Below are 7,368 nucleotides of genomic sequence, written 5' to 3'. Positions count from 1 at the left end.
ATATTTTTTTATTAATTTTTTTTTACAGAGAGGAAGAGAGAGGGATAGTTAGAAACATTGATGAGAGAGAAAATCATCGACCAGCTGCCTCCTGCACACCCCCCACTGGGGATGTGCCCATAACCAAGGTACATGCCCTTGACCGGAATCGAACCTGGGACCTTTCAGTCCGGCAGGCCAACTCTCTATCCACTGAGCCAAATCCAGTTTCGGCTAACCTGTTCATTTTTAAAAATATAGTTTTATGGATTTCAGAGAGGAAGGTAGAGGGAAAGACAGAAACATCAAGGATGAGAATCATCCATCGCATCGGCTGCCTCCTGCATACCCCCTCCTGGGGATCGAGTCTGCAACCCAGGCATGTACCATGGCAGGGAATTAAACCATGACCTCCTGGTTCATAGATTGATGCTCAACCACTGAGCCACACCAGCGGGCCAGTAACCTGTTTGTTTTTTTTTTTAATTAATAATGAATATTTTAATTAATGCAAGTATTATTTTTTCCTAAAGCACATCTTACACAGGGACAGCCTTCCATTTTATGGATGTACTATCCTGTGTTTAATGAATACTCTATTCTATGTTTATTTCCAGGGCAGTGACATTTTGATGGTAGCTGTGCCCAGAGGCCAGACAACAAATCATGAATCAAATAGGCTGGAGGCCTATTGCCTGGTTACAGGCTTTCTTTTGTCATGGAATGAGAGAGGTAGCAGTACATCTGCATTTCAGAACAGCACAACTGCTAAGCACTTCTTGATGAAATACCTCCCTCGAGAGGAAGACCAGGGGGGTTCAAAAGTACCATTTTATTTTAAAATTATCCAACAAATCATGCACTTCCACAAGCGGGGTTTTCCATCCCAAGGCTTCTGAGGTAAAGGAAATGGGCATGATCCTTATTTCCACAGTAAAATTAAAACGATGCCATTATACTAAGCCATTAGTGACTCCTAGAAAATGATGTTTAATTAGAAACAAACCAACAAATGGCATTTAACCACTAGCTTTTTGGGGTTTGTCTTGCAAGTTATTCATGACTAAGACTATTTGGGAAATACCACTGGGTTTGAAAGTTCATAGAAGCCACACCATTTGCTCAGGTCCCTGAAAGTTCTGGACCCTTAGAGCTGGTGTTCTAGTTTTTTGGTGTTTTTTTTTGGGGGGGGGGGTGGAGGTGGGGGGTGTGTTATAAGTTCTTGTGTAAAAATTGGGCAGAGTGTCCCTAGACAATCTCTATGGTCCCCTTCTGTTCTAAGAACACACATTCTAAGAAGAGAAATGCAGAAATTCCCACAGAGTTAGGCCCAGGGCACTGGGTATTGCATTTTTTCTTTTTAAAAAAAATGATTTCTATTGATTTTAGAGAGAGGGAAAGGGAGAGGGGTAGAGAGATAGAACATCAATGATGAGAGAGAATCATCGATTGGCTGCCTCCTGCACACTTCCCACTGGAGATGTGCCTGCAACCAAGGCACATGCCCTTGACCGGAATAGAACCTGGAATCCTTCAGTCTGCAGGTCGACACTCTATCCACTGAGCAAAACCAGCCAGGCTTGTATTCTTTAACACACACACACACACACACACACACACACACACTTGATTTCAGAGAGGAAGGAAGAGGGAGAGAGATAGAAAGAACATCATAGATGAGAGAGAGAGAGAGAGAGTCATCGATCGTCTGCCTCCTGCACACCAGCTACCAGGGATCAAGCCTCCAACCTGGCCATGTGCCCTGACCTGACCGGGAATCAAACCTTGACCTCCTGGTTCACAGGTCAACGCTCAACCAACTGAGCCACGCCAGCTGGGCAGAATCATAGGCTTTCGGTGCTAGAAGGCACTTTGTGGAATCCGTGCAGCCCCTTCGTTTTTCCACGTGAGGAGGTGCCTGTGAACTCTGTCCTGAGGGGCGCCAGAGTCAGGCCACACACCCCCCAAACCCAGCGTGCTTACACCTGACGCCTCAGCTCTGCAGCAGTGCGCTGCTGTGAAACAGGAGTTTACGATCATCCAACGGAGAGTTTGTTCCACCGGCCTTATGATGAGAACCCTGTAAATAGGTCTTATTTTTGTTTTGCTTTGTTAGGCGGCTCGAAGTTGGCAATTAAGCTCATCCGCGTGGAGTGCTCTCTGGACGGGGAGAAGGCTGTTTTGGTCCTCGTCCAGGGAGAATAAATTGAAAGCCATCATCTGTCTCTTTCCCGGAGTCCCTATCTGCCTGTTCCGAGACTCAGTCCTGAGGCTAAAAGCAGGGCCAGAAATAGCAACACAGAAAAATAGATGCAAACAAGCCGTAACAAGGGGGGGGGAAGCAGAGGATGGCTAGGGCGGCCTGTTCTGTTTATGAGATCCGAGGCTTAAAATAGGAGCGGGAATACAGTACTCTTGTGGACACGGTCTTATTTTGAAATAAAATGTATTATTTTGAACATCAGCTGGCCCTGGGGAGGGCAAAGGGTAGTTCGGCTTTGCCACAAGCCACTTTGTAGCCGACTTGCCTGCAGCTAAGCCTCGCAGCGAGCTTGAACTTGCAGAGAGGGGTAGGGAACTCTCTGAGGCTGCAAGGTGGGAGGCAGGAAGGCGTGCTCTGATCCCCGTCATTTTTCTCTGATGTAGGTGTTGTTGGGTGGATTAAGTGTTATTAGCAGCCAGAATGAACCCCGCAGCCTAGAAAGGAGGGGTGGGGATGTGAGAAGCAGGCAGCCAACCACGGAGAACCCCCCTGGAATCTGCTTGGTCATGCAAAAATTCACTCAGGGTTCGCCCCAAGGCCAGGGGGTGGGGCTTGCGTTTCTGCTTGTTTCTTCATCTGCTTTTGGGGAGATTTCTTCTTCTTTTCTTTTTAAAGGTTTAGTTTCATTAAAAAAAAATAATATATATATATATTTTATTGTTTTTTTACAGAGAGGAAGGGGGAAGGATAGAGAGTTAAAAACATCGATGAGAGAGAATCAACGACCAGCTGCCTCCTGCACACTCCCCACTGGGGATGTGCCCGCAACTAAGGTACATGCCCTTGACTGGAATCGAATCTGGGACCCTTCAGTCCACAGACCGATGCTCTATCCACTGAGCCAAACCATTTTCGACTAGTCTCATCTTTAATGACAAATTAGGATTATTCACAAGCCTTTATACTTTTTTTTGTTGCTGTTAATTCTCACTCGAGGATATTTTCCCATTGATATTTAGCGACAGTGGAAGGGAAAGGGAGAGGCAGAGAGAAATATTGATGTGAGAGAGACACATCGATTGGTTGCTTCCTGGCATGGAGTCTGCAAATGAGGTACCTGCTCAGGACCCTTCAGTCCTCGGGCTGACACTCTATCCACTGAGCCACACCGGCTAGAGCTCACCGGGGTGTTCCTGACACGTTTATCCAAGGGGTGAGGGTGTAGGATCGCCCCACGCCCTGTTACTGATGAACCGTGAGGGTGACTGCTCCTCCATCCCACTCCAGGGCGGTCAGGGTTCGCATAGCGGTCTGTCACCCAGGCTGCCGCCTGCCTGGTGAGTGGAGGAGTCCCCCAGCCTCTCGGGCGGGCGGGAGAGTGTGCCCACGGCCCACACTGTGGGAAAGCTCGGCTTCATCCCAACCAGAGCCGCCACCCAGGGCAGTCCCCTCTCCTCCCCAGACGTGGGGGTCACAGAGAGCAGAGGCTATTTCTGCAGAGGGGCTGTGCAGAAACGAGTCAGATTCTACACCCTGTAACTCTTTTTTCCCCCTAAGATGTTTGCAATAGGCATACTGTATTGCACAAGCAACTGCAGCACCCTGTCCCAGGAGCCCCAGTCTCCAATGCTGGCTCATTCATTGGCACAACTTGGGCAATTCGGCAACGGCAGGGGCGATCTGGGGGTAGGGGGTGTGTGGGAGTGGGGGGTGGGTGGGTTGGAGAGGTTGGGGGGAAAAGGGACTGTCATTTTCTGCTTGATGGTATACCTTGTTTATTTATTTATCGATTGATTTATTTATGTTTTTCACAGCATTTATTATGTACACATGTGACATACGGAAGAAATAAAAACAAGCGCTGTGAATTTACATCTACAGAACAGAATAACAATACACAAAACAACAGACTAATACACACACACACATCTGTCATACCTTTAAAAAACATATTTTATTGATTTTGTACAGAGAGGAAGGGAGAGAGATAGAAAGAGTTAGAAATGTCTATGAGAGAGGTCATCGATTGGCTGCCTCTTGCACACCCCCTACTGGGGATATGCCTGCAACCAAGGTACATGCCCTTGACTGGAATCGAACCCAGACCTTTCAGTCCCCAAGCCGACGCTCTATCCATTGAACCAAACCGGTTTCGGCCTGTCATATCTTTTAAAAGATTAACAAAACCTATCTGTTTGTAAGTTCTCTACCCAAATCCAAAATTAGCGGTAAGAGAGATCACACCCAAGTTGGATGACTTGTTTCTAGATTCACAAAACTCAAAGGCCTCTTCCACAGCCATGAGTTATTAGGACAAAACCAGGAAGAAGCAAGCAGAGCAGGCCAAGGGCAGAGGAAGCTCAGTGCAGACTTCCCAGAGTCTGCTCCCCATGGGACCATAGAGGATGGGCTGGATTCCCTCAGCACTTGGCTTTGACGTGTGTGACGTGTAGCTGAACAAGGAAACTCAACGGAGGCTCAGTGCTTACGGTTTCTGTTGGGTTGCTGGTTACATTGGTGCTCCTGTCTGGCACATACCAGCAACCCAGACTCCCAGAAGGAGAGCAAATATTCAATAGGAACGACATTGTTTGTTCATTTATTTTTTAAAACTACATTGTTTATTGTTTATAAAACAGTTTAGGCACAGCGAGCCACTCTTAGTAGCTAGGGTGGTGGTTCTCAACCTTTCTAATGTCGCAGCCCTTTAATACAGTTCGTCATGTGGTGGTGACCCCTAACCATAACATTATTTTCTTTCTTTCTTAAAAAAAAAAAAAAAAATATATATATATATATATATATATATATATATATATATATATATATTATTGATTTTTTACAGAGAGGAAGAGAGAGAAATAGAGAATTAGAAACATTGATGAGAGAGAATCATCGATCAGCTGCCTCTTGTACATCCCCTACTGGGGTTATGCCCGCAACCAAGGTACATGCCCTTGACCAGAATCGAATCTGGGACTTTTCAGTCCGCAGGCCAATGATGCTCCATCCACTGAGCCAAACTGGTTTTGGCCATAACATTATTTTTGTTGCTACTTCATATCTGTAATTTTGCTACGGTTGAGAACCACTAGCAGGGTCGCCTAAGACCATCAGAAAACACAGATATTTTACATGACGATTCATTAACAGTAGCAGAATTACAGTTATGAAGTAGCAACGAAAATAATTTTATGGCTGGGGGTCACCACAACATGAGGAACTGTATTGAAGGATCGCGGCATCAGAAAGGTTGAGAACCACTGAGCTAGGGAATGATGGGAATACTTCTGAAATCCAAGTTTGCAGATGCCAATCAAAGCCACACTTGCAATCGGGCCTTATTTATATTTATTTATTTATTGTTTAAAGCACTGCACATAGTAGAACATATTGTTATGCCTTGTTTAAATGCTCCATAAGCTCGGATTATCATTATACCAAGACAAAAAATATGCTATCGCATCATATTGGTAAAAGAGCCACAAAGCAGCACCGAGGATCTTGAATTAGGATCCAAGTACTTACATGGAGCTACAAAGTAGCATTCCTGATGGAAGAACATTTGTAATACTGGGAAGTTTTACCTGAAGAGTCTGTAGTTAGTCAGGTATTTTTTTTTCCTTTTAGTATTATTATAGCAATATTAAAAAAATGTAAGATCCTATGAAACTGACATCACAGGTCCTCAATACACACACAGACACACACTTTTATAAAAATGCGATACAGGAAGTTTTCATCAGAACAGGGTGATTATATTTGGCAGACTTCATGGGGATCAAAGCCATCATGTCATTATATATTCTTAGCAGCGCTATTTCCCGCCCCTGAGGAGCATGAAAAGAAAAAAAGAAAAGAAAAGAAAAGAAAAAGGATTTTTTCTTCAAAGCTAGTAGCTATTGCTTATTCCCCCAAATCCATGTGAGGCACAGTAGTAAGGAATTTCATAATTTCCTTGAAGAACTGCCCTTTGTGTTTCACAATGCCATGCCACGAGCCGGATAGGTGAATCAGCTTAATAAATACCCTGAGGTTTGTCTTGTTCCAGTTATAGCTCTTAGATGAAACAGAATCGCCAAAAATAAGGAAGCCGACTAAAAAAAAAAATATTAAAAAAAAATGATTCGCTTACATGAAGGGAATCATTCATCACTGATTCAGACATATGTGCAAAGACCTACGTGCTGTGCCCCTGGTGGAGCCCCGGGAATGGGACAAAACTTCTAAATAAAACATGATTATCTCTCGCATGTTTGCCAGAATAGTGAATCACAGCAGGCCGCTGTCCGTAAGCTCGCAGCCGGTGACGTGCGTTCCTCTCTCGGTGTGATCACCCCAATCGGACTTCCAGGATCGTTCTGATCCCGGGACAAGCCCTGCCTCATATGACCGATCTTTTGAGGAAGGCCGTGATGTGAGCTGATCCCTGACAGCGTTACAGTCTGTCAACATCCCACTAAGACATACAGACACTCCCATGCGTCTCCTCTTCCTCCGGCCTGCTTTCCTGTGCCAGCTTCCCCTCTCTGGCATGTCCCTGAGAAGCTTGCAAAAACGCTGAATACAGAATAATCAAACTGTGGCTGAAGCTATGACCCCTCCTGCCCAAGCGGAGTTTCACTCGTCCAAGGAGGATATGCATGCTTACAGAGCCTTGGCTGAAATAGGAGAAAGCTTGAAGAGCAGGTTTTTTCTTTTCTTTTCTTTCCAAATGGTAATATAGTCCATATTCACTGTGGAAGTTTCTTTTGGGTTACAAAAATGTTATAAAGAACACAATCAGAGTAATGCATTATTCTGCTGCCTAGCGATCACCACTAACTTAAAAAAAAAAAAAATCCTTACCCTAAGATATGTCATTTTTCATTGACTAGAGAACGAGAGGGAGGGAGAGGAAAACATCGATGTGTGAAAGAAACATCCATTAGTTGCCTCCCACACATATGCCCTGATCAGGAATCGAACCCGCAACCTGGGTATGTGCCCTGACTGGGAATCAAACTCACAACCCTTCGGTGCATGGGACAATGCTCCAAGCAACTAGCCAGGGTTTTTCCTTAAAAAAAATAAAAAACACATATATAGCCGAAACTGTTTGGCTCAGTGGATAGAGCGTTGGCCTGTGGACTGAAAGGTCCCAGGTTCGATTCTGGTCAAGGGCATGTGCCTTGGTTGCAGGCATA

Source organism: Pipistrellus kuhlii, unplaced genomic scaffold (genome assembly GCF_014108245.1).
Source record: "Pipistrellus kuhlii isolate mPipKuh1 unplaced genomic scaffold, mPipKuh1.p scaffold_m20_p_25, whole genome shotgun sequence".
NCBI lineage: Eukaryota > Metazoa > Chordata > Mammalia > Chiroptera > Vespertilionidae > Pipistrellus > Pipistrellus kuhlii.
The sequence above is the reverse complement of the archived record's forward strand: the minus strand, read 5'-3'. Positions refer to the sequence as shown.